Raw genomic sequence first — 13,517 nt, 5'->3', positions numbered from 1 at the left:
ATTGGGCAACAACGCGGCATTGATACGTTTTGGTGACAAAAACCGCCTGGCACGCCCACACCGCAAAAACTAAACAGGCTCCTGATGCTCGGTTTAATCACAAACAAATGCGTCCGGCCACTGACAGAGTTCCAGCAACAACAACAACAACAATTAAGCGGAGCTCATCCCACCGTCACCCAATCAAACTAACCCACCCACCCACCCAACAACAACAACAACAATTGCCACGCCTGCCACAATCCGGACAATGACAAACCGTTACACATTTAAGCCCGCTATTAATTTTCGAAAAATATTCAAAAACCAAACAGCGAAAGTTTTGGTTGTGTCTGTTTTGCCAGCAACAGCAGCAACAACAACAACAACAGCAACAGCAGCATCATATACAAATATTATTTGACTATTCTCTTGGGGATGACTGCGGTCGCTGTGGTGACTGTGGAACTTTTGTATGTTCGGTCTCTCTGCATTGAAAGCACACAAAAATAATTATCAGCGTTCTGATTTGCGTGCACAGCAGCAACAGCAACAGCAGCGGCATCATCAACAACAACAACAACAACAACAATGGTAAATCACTTACTTACGCTACGTTTATCAAAAAAAAATAAAAAAAAGGAGAAAAACACTCGCCCAGCAGCACCTCCCAAATCCTGCTCAATACTGAAGCGCTTACACCGCCCCCTCTGGCCGTGCCGCAGGCATTTGCTGATTTCTACGTCCGACCGGTTGCAGTCAACAACAGAAGCAGCAGCGACAGCCACGTTGATGATTTTTGTTGTCGCCGTTACGAGTATTTGTTGCAAGGCGCATAAAAAGCATAAGCGCGTAAATAAAGTCAACCTCATTTATTTTGAATATAAACTACATTTTTTACGACTGCCAACAGCCAGAACAGCAGCAACAGCAACAGCAACCAGCAGCAGCCAAAGTCAAAGCACTTTGCAATAGTCACCGTCACCGTCACCGTCACCGTCATCCTCATCGTCATCGTCATCGTCATCGTTCTCACCGTCGCCGGCAGCAGTCGCCTGATTTTGTTACAGGGACCCCATCTCAGGAGGCTGGAGAACCGGCCATGACAGCTGTATAATGCAGTTGGGCGCACAATCATTGAGAACCTCTCGGATTGCTTAAACATTAAGTTCGCGTACTTGTCGACTTTCTGAACAAACTTATGCACGAAAGTGCGAGGATTTTGGTCATTGACAAGCCGCAGCTAATTGCTTTTGTCAGTGTGGCAGTGTGACCCATCAGTTGATCAATTTAGTTCATTTGCTTTGCACTTCACTGCAAATTTTGTTTGCGGCTAAATATTTTCACAAATCGTAATCCACTTAATTATAAAAAAAAAAAAGAAGGAATTATAGAGCATGTCGCTGTCGACCTGCTGACAAGTGCCCTTAGCTATTGTTGTACACTCTGTAATTAAAGAGCAGACAGGTAAACATCGACTAAACGCGCTTACCGTACAGTACGTTAAAAGTTTAATTAAAGTGTTGGTAAATTCCCAATGAACCTGGAAACCTAGCTAGATACTGTTACAATAAACCAGTATAAAATGCTTTTAATTGAAATGTTTAAATTGACAAATATCACACATGTCAAATAACATTTGAAGAATGAGTCTTAGTTTTTAGCTATTTGCAGTGCTGGAAAATGCCCGAAAGACTTGTTTCCTTTGTTTCGTTAATCAGTTTCACTTATTTTGAGCATTAAAGTACTTTATTCGAAAATGTTTGACTGCTCACGAACTTAATTGAGCAATTTCGAGTATTAAGCTTTTAGTAGTTTTTGTAGGGTATGCAGAGTACCTGATTGTTGTGTGTTCTAACTTTTGCTAGCTGTGTTTTTGCTTTTTTTTCGGCCTGCTTATTGTTTTTATTACATATTGTTGTTGTTGTTGTTGTTTTTGCTCCTGTTTGTTTATTTATTTATTTTTTTTTTGGCGCTGCTATCGTCTCGCCCTACCAAAGGTAAGCAATCTTTGTTGAGCTCTCGACATTAAACGCAAAAATGACATACAGTATGTGGATATGCTGGCTGGGGTCAGGGGCAGTCGAAGGGACAAGACGGAAATTGTGTTGTTGTTGTTGTTGTTGGCGGTGATGTTGGTGTTGGTGTTGGTGTTGGGGCTTGTGAATGGGCGGCACGGGGGCAACAGTTCATTGCCGCCAGTTGCTTGTTTGCTCCAAAATCCACACACACCCATACACACACACACACACACACATCCATACACACACAAAAAGCAGAATAAAGAGAAATGAATGCATTTGTCATGACCTCGAAACGGAAACAATTGAAAAAAGCTTTTCCCATCGCGTTGCGGCTGCTGCAAGCGGCGACATTGCCGGCAGCAGCCTGTGCATGGGGGAGGGTGGGGGGAGGCGCGCGGTTCAAGCAGCAGGAGCAGGGATAAGCCCCCCACACACACATACACACACACACACACACACAACATACACTCACTTCTATAGCACACACAAAAATGTAGCTGAGGCGTAGCACAAAAATGCAGCTGACATAGAAAAACGGCTTTTTATATGGCCAAACACGCACACACACACACACACACACACATTCATATCTATATCTGTATATAAATATATATATATATATAAATGTGTGTGTTTTTATATGAAGCTCCATATAGACCAAGTGAGCCCGAGCTGGTTTCAGCTCAATATAAAGTCCCCGGCTCCGTTTTGCCTAGCTTTTTGCACACAATGCAGCAGCAACAAAAACAACAATAGGCAGTATAAGAAGAGGAATACCAGTAAAAGTGCTTTGGTGGGGTGTGCCCGACTAGAAGATGCCCTCCAGTGCCCACACAAGCATTCGAGCTAGTCCAATAAACACATCGTATATACACATGCACGAAAATGCGACGTTTGGCTTTTTGGGAGACTCAGAAAAGCCACAGTCTCTGACTCAAAAAATCTCAGAGCTATGCTAAAGATCGGTACATATCGATATAAGTTAATAGAAGATAAAGACTCGACGGTTGCTTCCTGTTGCCTGTTACATACTGGCGCACAAAATCAAAATACCCCCTTTACACAGTGTGCAGGGTATACAAAAGACTGCCAAGAAAATTCTTTTTGCCATTTGAGCAAAGTAAAGTAAGTCAGTTGACTGGCCAAAGGCATCACATCATGGTCCTCTGAATGGCCCAGCCGTGCTGGCCAGTTGGAAGCTGCCAAAGGCAGAGGGGGCCCAAAGGGGCGGGTAGCTGTGTGGCCTACGGAGCAGCTGCAGCCGAGATTGAGCGGCTTGTGCCTGGCAGCAGGTCGACGTCGACGTTGACGTTGACGTTAACGTTAACGTTAACGTTTACATTTAAGTTGCTGTTGACTTGACTTGGGTTTTGGAACGGCAACGGGCACGGGTACGGGTACGGGCCTGGTTTGTTGGTTGCCTCAACTTCAAATTAATTGCGCTTCAACTTCATTATTTTGCATGCCTGAGCATGTCGGCCTGGCTTTAGCCTTTTAGCCGGCGTTGCCTACTTTTCGGCGCCTGCCTGACACCATTTTGCGCTTGGTCAATATTTCAAACAGATTAGAGAGCAACAAAATGCGCCTTAATTGAATGCCACACGCCGTCCAGGCCCAGGCCCAGACCCAGACCCAAGCAGCCGCCAGCTGCTCAGCACAAGACATACATATTTAATGAGCCTCGACACGTCTTGCGCGACAGGCAGCCACAGCTCGCCGTGTTGCTGCTGCTCCGAGTGAGAGAAGAAGCAATCGTTGCGGCCCGGAGGCAACTGGTTTCAGTTGCTTGGCCCGGCTCAGCTCGGCGCTGGCTTATGCGCTTCAGGCTGCGTGCGGCATCGTTAGCGTTTGCCGCACTCGCAATTCCACCTTGGCAGCGGCACGCACTCACGCACTGACGCACACACACAACCACACTGGCACACTGGCACACACACACACATGCGAACTTAAGCCGAAACATAAATTTCGTTAATCATTGAACTGAAAATTTAATAGCCAAGCCATATACACAAGCGGCATTAAGCGCCAGGCAGTCTACGCACCCATTTGCCCATTTGGCCATTTGGCCAGGCTTCCTTAAACTCCCGTAACCCGTATCCTGTGTGTGCCCAGCACTCGACAGCATTGCAGCTAAAGTTTCGATACGCGTCCAAAAGCCCGGCAAAGCGGCAAAAATTCCATTGCACAGAGCACGTAGCAAGTGGGCGGCAGCTGGGCGCAGCACAGGCCAGCGTTGTGTGTGTGTGTGTGTGTGCGTGTGTGGCTGTTACACTTAAAAACTACGGTAAATAATAAGTATAAGCATTTTAGCTTAAAAGACTGCGACACCCTGACCCCAGTCCGCTGCCTGCCCCTACCCAGCCGCTGGTCGCATTGCATTGCGCTGCTGGCCAGGCACAAAATACATAATTATATGGCTGTTATAATAATGCGAGTTGGCGCAAAGTTCAAATAGCAATACAAAATGGCCTAAACAAAAAAAAAAAAAAAAAAAATGGCCCAAAGGTTCGTGGCCCCCAAGATGCTCATAGATCAGAGATAGCGACCCAAATGGTAAGCACTTTTCCTTTTGATTTTCCTGCTCGCCGTTGGTTGCCTCTGGTATTTCGGAAATAGATTAAGCTTTAAATGCCACAATGTGTAACCGTAATAGGGTCAATAGCTGCCACACACAGCCTGCCACCAGCCACCTGCCACCTGCCACCCGGCACCAGCCACCTGGCACATTGGCATTCCTCCTCTTTGTTGTTAGCGCTCGTCTCACAATGTGCTAATATATTTAAATGGCTGAGCAGCGAGGGCAGGTTGAGAGCAATCGCCCTTAGCAGTTGGCGCCTCAAACGTGTGGCACACACAGACACACCTGCACACACAAGGCACACAAATGCTATACACAAAAAAAAGTAAGAATTATTTTTATAAACTAAATACAGCAATTAAAATGCCTGAGGCAAACATTAATTAGACGCAACTCTTGCTTCCAAATGTGTATTGAATAGCTGTGCAACATAATTGAAATACAATATTTATGCTAGTTGTTCGGCAACTACATATATTAATTATAATTGATCAACCAAATAGTAGTGAGACATGGCAAAAGCGAGCATATCAAACTTTGAATATTATCATCGAAATGCCCTCCGGAACTCGCCCTGCAGCTGAAGCAAAATTCGTTTCCTATTTCATATTTAACATATATTACCAAATCCGAATTACATTTCGTGTGCTTTGTAAATTGTGTGCAAATTATTATAATACATTTCTGAAGCGTCTTAGCTGTTAATTCGGTTCGGCAGTAGAAATTGTCGCTGGTTGGATTCACCAGCTAGTCTAGCTAGCCTTTGGGCTCGATTTGTGATTTCGGTTTTCGATTTTCAAAGGTTCGGTTTATACTTTATAGAAATATCAATTTACATTCCGGCTGCGAGCCGGTTCAACATTTTCAGCTGTTTACAGGGTAGCGCTTAGTATAGTGTTTATTACTTTGCTCATATTCTATTAAGTATGCTAACTTGTTAACCTGATAAAACTATAATCAGCTTAGTTGACATTTTGTGAAAAGAATTTCCCATAAAAATACGAACTAGCGAGAATTGTGGGGCTGCCGGAAAATGCCAAGCAGCTACATGGACACAAAAATAGGATGGAAAACTAAACATATCTCTCTCCCAATATCTCTCTCACTCTCTCTTGCTCTCCCTGTATCTCTCTCTCTCTCGCTATCTCTCTCGCATTTTCTCACTTGCATTCTCTCCCTCTCGTTCACTCACTCCCTCTTGTTCACTCTCTCCTTCTCGTTCTCTCCCTCCCTCTCTCTCGACCAATATACTCGTTTTCCCTTTGTAAATAGAGTATTTAAATTAGCTGGCAACGCTTGAACTTTACTTTTACATTTTAGTTAAATATATATGCATTGGTCAGTAAACAGATCGCAAGGCTTACAAAAAAAGGCTTCACTTGAATAGCCTCAGCTACAAGAAAGGGTATGCTAAAGTTGTGCACAAGTAGACGTAAACCAGAAGACAACAGCTGTAATCCAATAATGGGGCATATAAACTCTTGACCAGTTCAAACATAGTCCCAATAGGCTTATCGCGGGTTATTTAAGTGCTAGACAAATTAAATTTGCTGCGCAGAGCCCTGGGAATGAAACTTTGCCCCGAAAGCAAACAAAGTTTGTTTGACAATGCAAAATAAATAAATAAAACAAAAAAAAAAATGTATATATATAAAAATGGCATGTAATATTTACGAATTACTAGCATTGGGTCTAAATGCTCACACACTCTGGACAAAGCATATAACAAACAGACCATAGAAAATGTATTTTTTGTTTTATTTGAAACTGTGTCCAAGTATGAACCCAAAATCGAAATATCATATTATTTGTTCTTTAATGTATGCAGGCCAAAACGGAATACGAAAGAGGCCTTAAATAAATACTTGAGCATTGATATGTATATTTTATGTGGCGTCGTCTTCCGTTTGTACTTAGGGTCTGTAACAACGCACAAGGACACAAGTCCTTGAGCCCATATACGTGACTATATATATAAAAATATATGCGTGTGCTATGAATATATATATGTATATGAATGTTGTATATATATTTAATTCGTATTTAAAAGAATTGTTTTAATTATGAAAAAAAAAAAGAATATATATGCAAGTGCAAGGGAAACTGGAAATTGGGTAAATTGGGGATTGGGTGGTGGGTGGATGGTTGGATATCCGCTTCAACTTAAACACATCCGATTCGATCCTTTTTATCGCAGCTGTTGTCCTTGTTCAGCGCAATCGTGTGCTGCTTCCACGACCGCTTCCGGAACCTGCAACCTGCGCCTGGGCAGCTGCCGGGCCATAAAGCGAACCGTGCTAAATCCGGCAACAGTTGCAACCAGGCCAGCAGTCGCAGTCGCAGTCGAAATGGTCAGAATGCTCACTGAAGAAGCGCCGAGCTGCCTTGGCTGCAGAAATGTTGCACAAAACTTTTGCAACAGCCAAAGCCCCATAAATGCCAAGCACCCATTGAGGAGCGCAGTGATGCAGTTTTACAGCAAGTGCATGGCATAAGGAGAGCAAGGCTCCAAGGGGGGAAGGGGCTGTGTGTGTGTGGCATGTGAGGGTATGGGTGTGTGGATGTGGTTGTGGGTGGACGGAGTTGCCGGCTAAGTGGGTATAACAGTTGACGGGTAACTGTGAATACTTTTGATAAAAGCTGTTGTTGCTTGTTGTCGTTGTTGCAGCAGTTATGTCTTATTAAGCTAACTCACCTAAGTGCCCCTAAGTGTGGCACTATCAAAGGCAATGGGCTTGGCTATAGCTGAAGCTGAAGCTGTAACTGGAGCTGGCTGTGGTACTGTGACACTGGGTCGATTCTGAGCTTGGCCAATGGCACCAATCAATTTGCACAATAGACAACAAATGCCAAAAAAATGTAAAGATTGACAATGCACACTCACACACACACACACACGCACACGAACAGAGACATAAGCACACTCCCATACACACACACACACACACACACACACACATGATAGTCAGCAAATAGTTTAAGTAAACAATCAACAACAACAACAACAACAACAGCGAGCGCCACAACAAGAAACAAAGGCAACAAGAGTCAACGTTAGCTTCCATGTGTGCGGAGCACTTTATATACACACACACACACACACACGCACACACGCACAGACACAGCCTCGTACACATATGCCCCATATATGTAAAGTTAGTTAGTTATATACAAATATGTGCACAAGTGGCTGGCCAGAAGTACAACCCGCTTGGGTTCAAGTCGGAAAGTCAAAGCAGAGGCATTGAAGAGAGAGAGAGAGAGAGAGACCGAGAGAGAAAGAGAGGGGGGGGGGGGGGGCGAGAGAGTTCGAGTCCAGTCTGGCCGATTCGAGTGTTATGGGAATTGACAGATTGAATGCTATATTGTATACACAAATCCACTAATAGCAAGCCTGCTGCAAACATATAATGCGCCAACGTTTGCCAATTGTTAAGTTAGCTTTCACAGTTATTGAACCAGTTAAATAGTTCAACCTCCACTAGACAATGCTGGCAATTAGCCGAGCTAAGCATATTTTCCACAAGCCTTAACTTAGGCAACATATCAAAAACCACATGTAACTAGACTATGCAGGCTATAAATTAATGTAAAAACCACTTGCGAATTATACCTGCTGATGTTGAGGTCGTTGGTTGTTAAATGTACTGTTTTTTTTTATTGCTTTACAACACTGTTAATGCCTAAATATATGTCCTAACTTATTTAACTGCAATTGAACTGTACTGGCATTAGCTGATATAAGCACATTTCCGACACATCTTTACTTTTGGAACCACTTGAGATTTATAGCTGAAAAACAATCGATAAGTATTGGAATAATCGTAGCGATGTCTTGACTTATTTTCCTTTACAACACTGCCTTACTACAAATCATAACCAATTTAACATACCAGAATTCACTCCGCAGTAATTCAACAACCTTCCAACACATAAAGTATATTATTTAGTAGCTTGAACATTTTTTGTCCTCCCAATCGAATGATAAATATCGTATGCATGTCATTTTTTTTTTTTTTTGTTTGAATGACTGTGGTATCAATTTTTTCTTTCGATTTATAATTGATTGAATAACAGCTCATGGTTTCAATTTGAATGACATTAAATATTATTTTTATCAAATTTCATTTAATTTATCTTGTTGTTTGTAAAATTGTAGGCCCATTGTGTACCTCACTTGTTCTGCTGGCTTGGCTTCCTGCTGTTTTTGACTTTATTAAAAATATTTTTGTTTTTGCTATTTTGTATTTTAGCTTTTCATTTTATAATACAGTTTTTTTCTATGGTCCACGTTGTTCTGTTTTGTTCTACATTTTTGTTTCATCTTCTGTTCTGTGTTGCTTATTTTTATTTTATTTTTTTAATTTTATTTTATTATTGTTGCTCCACTTGACGGTTGCTATGCGATTTTCATTTTAAGCGCTGGTTTTACGACTCCGCTCTTCTTTATAGGCCAAATGCATAGTACAATTTTTATAATCAAAATTAAAATAAAAAACCGAAACTGAAAACTGAAAAATAAAAACACACAGCGGAACTACGGCATAGACTGCCACCAAAACCCGACTCTTACACGGATAAAACAACAAGTGGAAAAAGCTGTCACGCTACATTGACACCCAAATACCCTAACATATGCAGAGATAAGACTAAGCTCTGACTTTGCTGGATTTTTAATATACCTAACTTTGGAAAGTTTGATCAGAATCGCAATACTTTTCTATAGAAAATATTTTCTTTGACAAGATATTGTCTTCTTCCGCTTCTTGAATTCTTTGCAGTGTAACAGGCATCGATTCAAATATCAGCGACAATTGCCAATATTTAAGTTTGCTTGTTCAATTTGTTAATAGGCACAAGGAATAGAGCAATAAAATGAAATACGAAGGCAACAGAGAAAGTGAAAGTATATGTGCGAATTTTATATTATAACTAAGCACCCCCTTTCAAATGCAACATTTATTTAAATATTAAATAAAACTTAATTTAATTTAATGGTGAAATTCGAAAATGAACTTAAATTGAAGTTATCAACACATATTAAAAGGATAAATCGAATAAAAAGTTCTCAATTCAAATCATGTCTGCTTCAAAAGGTTACACATATGGTGACAAAATTTAAAAACTTTTTTGCAAGGGTATTAAAACAAAGCAAGTGCAACAACAACAGCCACAACTACAACATACACCAACAACTACAACAACAACAAACGCGAAACACAAATGTATTACGACTTTTATTTGCATACTTTTGTGTGCGCACACAAAATGATTTAAAATGATAATTTCGTTGTACATGCCCATACCAAAAAAATAAAAAAAAAAAAACAGAACAAAAGTTATAATAAAAAACAAAAACCTAAAAATAAAACAACAAGCAACATGAAGAGGAAGCATAAAAAATGCAAGCCCCAAAACCGACACCAATTCACAGCGACCGACTGAATATAATTTAGCGGCTCTTTTTTTTGCCTTCTTGTAATTTCAATTAAAATTATTCTAGTCGCATTACATGCGCGTGGCTTGTAAGTACAACGCGTAGAGTGGTAGGCGGTGCCACATCCACAAATCCGGCGCGGCTGTCAGGCGGTGTTGGCGGTGGGTGGATGGAGCTAAACTGCGCGACCAGCGAAAATTGTGAAAGCCAACCATCGAGTGGCAAGTTTACATCTAAGTAATACGCACTCTTCGCCTAATGGCCCGGCACTGGCTGGACTGCACTCATGGACAAGCTGTGAGAGTGGTGATGGTGGTGGGTTGGGGTTAGATACTATCGCCCACCAGCAAGACGACAACGATGTTGACTCCAGGACAGTCCATCAGCGGCTGACAGCCGTCGCGCTGTCCCTGAACGCCATTACCGCAAAACTTTAACGCCGAGCTGTTAGCAGCAGCAGCAGCATCGACGGCAAACGAACTTAGGAACACAAACACGCGCCACACACACACACGCACACGCATACGCTTGCACACATTATAATGTTCCCTTACCTACCCCAAAAAAGAGAAAGCGGGAAGAAAAGTTACTGGCCGTGGGTCGAAAAATGAATACCCTTACTAATGCAATTCTCCAAGTTGAACTGCACTTTCTCTAGATTGATTAAATAATTACAGAGCAGTACAGATATAACGATAGATGGAGAACTAGGAAGAGAGTATGATAATGATAATGATAATGATAATGATAATGATAATGATAATGATAATGATAATGATAATGATAATGATAATAATAATGATAATGATAATGATAATGGTAATGGTAATGATAATGATAATGATAATGGTAATGATAATGATAATGATAATGATAATGATAATGATAATGATAATGATAATGATAATGATAATGATAATGATATGATAATGATAATGATAATGATAATGATAATGATAATGATAATGATAATGATAATGATAATGATAATGATAATGATAATGATAATGATAATGATAATGATAATGATAATGATAATGATAATGATAATGATAATGATAATGATAATGATAATGATAATGATAATGATAATGATAAAATAATAATAAAATAATAAAAAGTTTATTTATATAAGACCCCCTACTTTCTACCGATTATATCCGTATGGATCAATTCTTTACACAGTTTATGACATTCAGATAACACTTCGCTGGCAGAGCATACGCCAAAGTTTAGACAACCAATCCCTATACCTACATATACGTAAACCCATCGTTAGTCTCCTAGTCCAATCCCAATCGCAGTCAAGCCGTATCAAAACATTCGCAACGCAACGAAGGCGACATCAAGTTGGCGCGCCACAGCTGAAGCTCAAGTCGAAGCGGTTTCCCCACCCGTTGCACGTTTCCCCCCACCAAGCCTCTGGCTCAATTTGAGTTGTTTGCCGCAGTCAGTCAAGCTGTCAGCTTTACGCTCTGAGAGCAAAAGAGCGTGAGAGCGAGCTTAAACGCACTCAACGGGCGGCGTAAGCTTTCGCTGCAAAAAGTGTTGCCTACATTTGAGCGCTTTTTTTTTTTGAGTGCAATTCGCTGCCTGAGCCGCGACTTAGAACCAATTGCGAAACTGGTCATTTGCTGCTGTGTGTGCGATTTTGTATGCTTGTCTGTGTGTGTTTGTTTGTGTGTGTTGGTTTGTGTGTGTCTGTGTGGGTGCGTGTGCTTTTTTTAGCTGGTCTTCAGCGGCAACTCTTCCATTTGATTTCTTTGATTCTTTTTTTAGTAGCAGCAGCAGCGACTGCATTGGGCGCTTGTGGCCCATGCCAAAGACCAAAAGTGGGTCAATTTACGTGCCGTCGTCGCCAATGGCACGTTGAAAGGCAGTCTGCGTGTGCGTGTGCTCGTCTGTCTGTTGTTCTTGTTAAATAAACCATGCTCAGTACAACTGCTATACATAGTATATACCATGTACATTTATATACATAAATATATATATATATATATATATATATATATGTACATATATATGTTTGGCTAGAGCCAGCGACTGCGACAGTTTCGATACTCGTGGGAATTTCATTTGCAACTTAAGGAAGTGCAAGTAATGATGGCAAACTTTAAATTTTGATTATGCCAACAGCAGCAAAAGCAGAAGCCAAATACAAAAGGTTAAATGCAGCTGCAACTCTTATCTAATACATGCATATACGTTAGATGTAAGATATATAAAGTGTGTGGCATGTATGTAGTATATGCATGCCCATCTATCTCTATCTATGCCATCTATCTAAGCAGTAGCAGCAGCATCTGCCACTGTCACTGCCACTGCAACTGGCGGCAGTAGCAGCAACTTCATCGCCTTTGCCTTTGCCTTTGCCTTTGCCTTCGACTTTGCCTTCTTCAATTTTGCGTAGTTATTTTCGTAAGTGCAAACGAGCAATTTGAAGTGCTTAAATATTTGATATTGGTTTTGCTTTGCCTGTCGTCGCAGCAGAATCAGCAACAGCAGCAAATGCAACATAAGCTCTGTGCAACATTTTAATGAAATTGTCTGTGTGCATCCGCATCAGCAGCAGAAGCAGCAGCAGCAACAGCAGCTCGAAGTGCATTATAATTGTAGTAAAACGTTTAAATAAATTTATTAATGCCACGTTTTGTAATAACTATAATCAGTGAGCTATGCCAGCAGGTGTTTCTGTTGCTGTAATTGCAGCTGCAACATCCGATACTGGTCTTAAAACTGGCTGCCTTCTGCAACTGGCAGTGGTATTTGAATTGTTAATGTAAATATGATTTGAAATTGAATTTAATGTAAGGCGCTCGAGCTAATTCCATATCAATTAAGTAATTGCGTAGATGTCCTATTTAATTGGCAGGCAAGAGATTTTGGTAAATGCTTGGCTGAAAATTTGGTATCATTTTTTGGGCTGCATAAGTTGTTCGGTTCGGTTTGGGCCTGAATGCCTCTGCATGGATTAAACGGGGCAATAAATAGGCATTAAGTGGGCAAGCACCAAAGGGGGGCGGTGTGGGCCAGATAGTAAGAGCTGGGGCAGGGCTGCAGCCAGAAGGCAACGAACAGACGACAGCTTGAAGAGGCACCACAAAGAAATGTAAGTAAGTCGCATGAAAATGTTTTTGCAATTTGTTGTGGTGCGGCTGATGTTGATGCCACGACTGAAACTGAGACTGAAATGGCGACGGAGACTGAGACAGAGGCTGAGAGGAATATGGCTGTGGCTGTGGTTCTTGCTTGCGGCCAAGAATGAGAGCGAGCAAAAATTGTGGCTTGCTTCAAGTGGATTGCTGCTAGACAGCCTGAAATGAAGGCGAATAAAAGGCCATGAAGTGCAGAAGCAAAACCAGCAGCCGAGTCAAAAGCAAACGCAAAAGAGGAAGACACCAGCAGCGGCAGGAACAGCAGTTGCCATAGACTTGCCCATTGCTCCAGCACAATGGCAGGCAATGTTGGATAGTGCAGACAGTGTTGGCAGCTCTTG

General features: G+C 41.5%; 1 long non-coding RNA gene across 1 annotated transcript in view; it reads right to left on the bottom strand.

The window, feature by feature from the left end:
- LOC138911793 (uncharacterized) overlaps nucleotides 1–13,517 on the bottom strand; it is a 64,836-nt gene that overhangs the window by 31,212 nt on the left and 20,107 nt on the right. The gene's annotated exons all lie outside the window — the stretch shown is intronic.

This window comes from Drosophila virilis, chromosome X (assembly GCF_030788295.1).
Source record: "Drosophila virilis strain 15010-1051.87 chromosome X, Dvir_AGI_RSII-ME, whole genome shotgun sequence".
Classification (NCBI taxonomy): Eukaryota; Metazoa; Arthropoda; class Insecta; order Diptera; family Drosophilidae; genus Drosophila; species Drosophila virilis.
The sequence above is the reverse complement of the archived record's forward strand: the minus strand, read 5'-3'. Positions and strand labels throughout refer to the sequence as shown.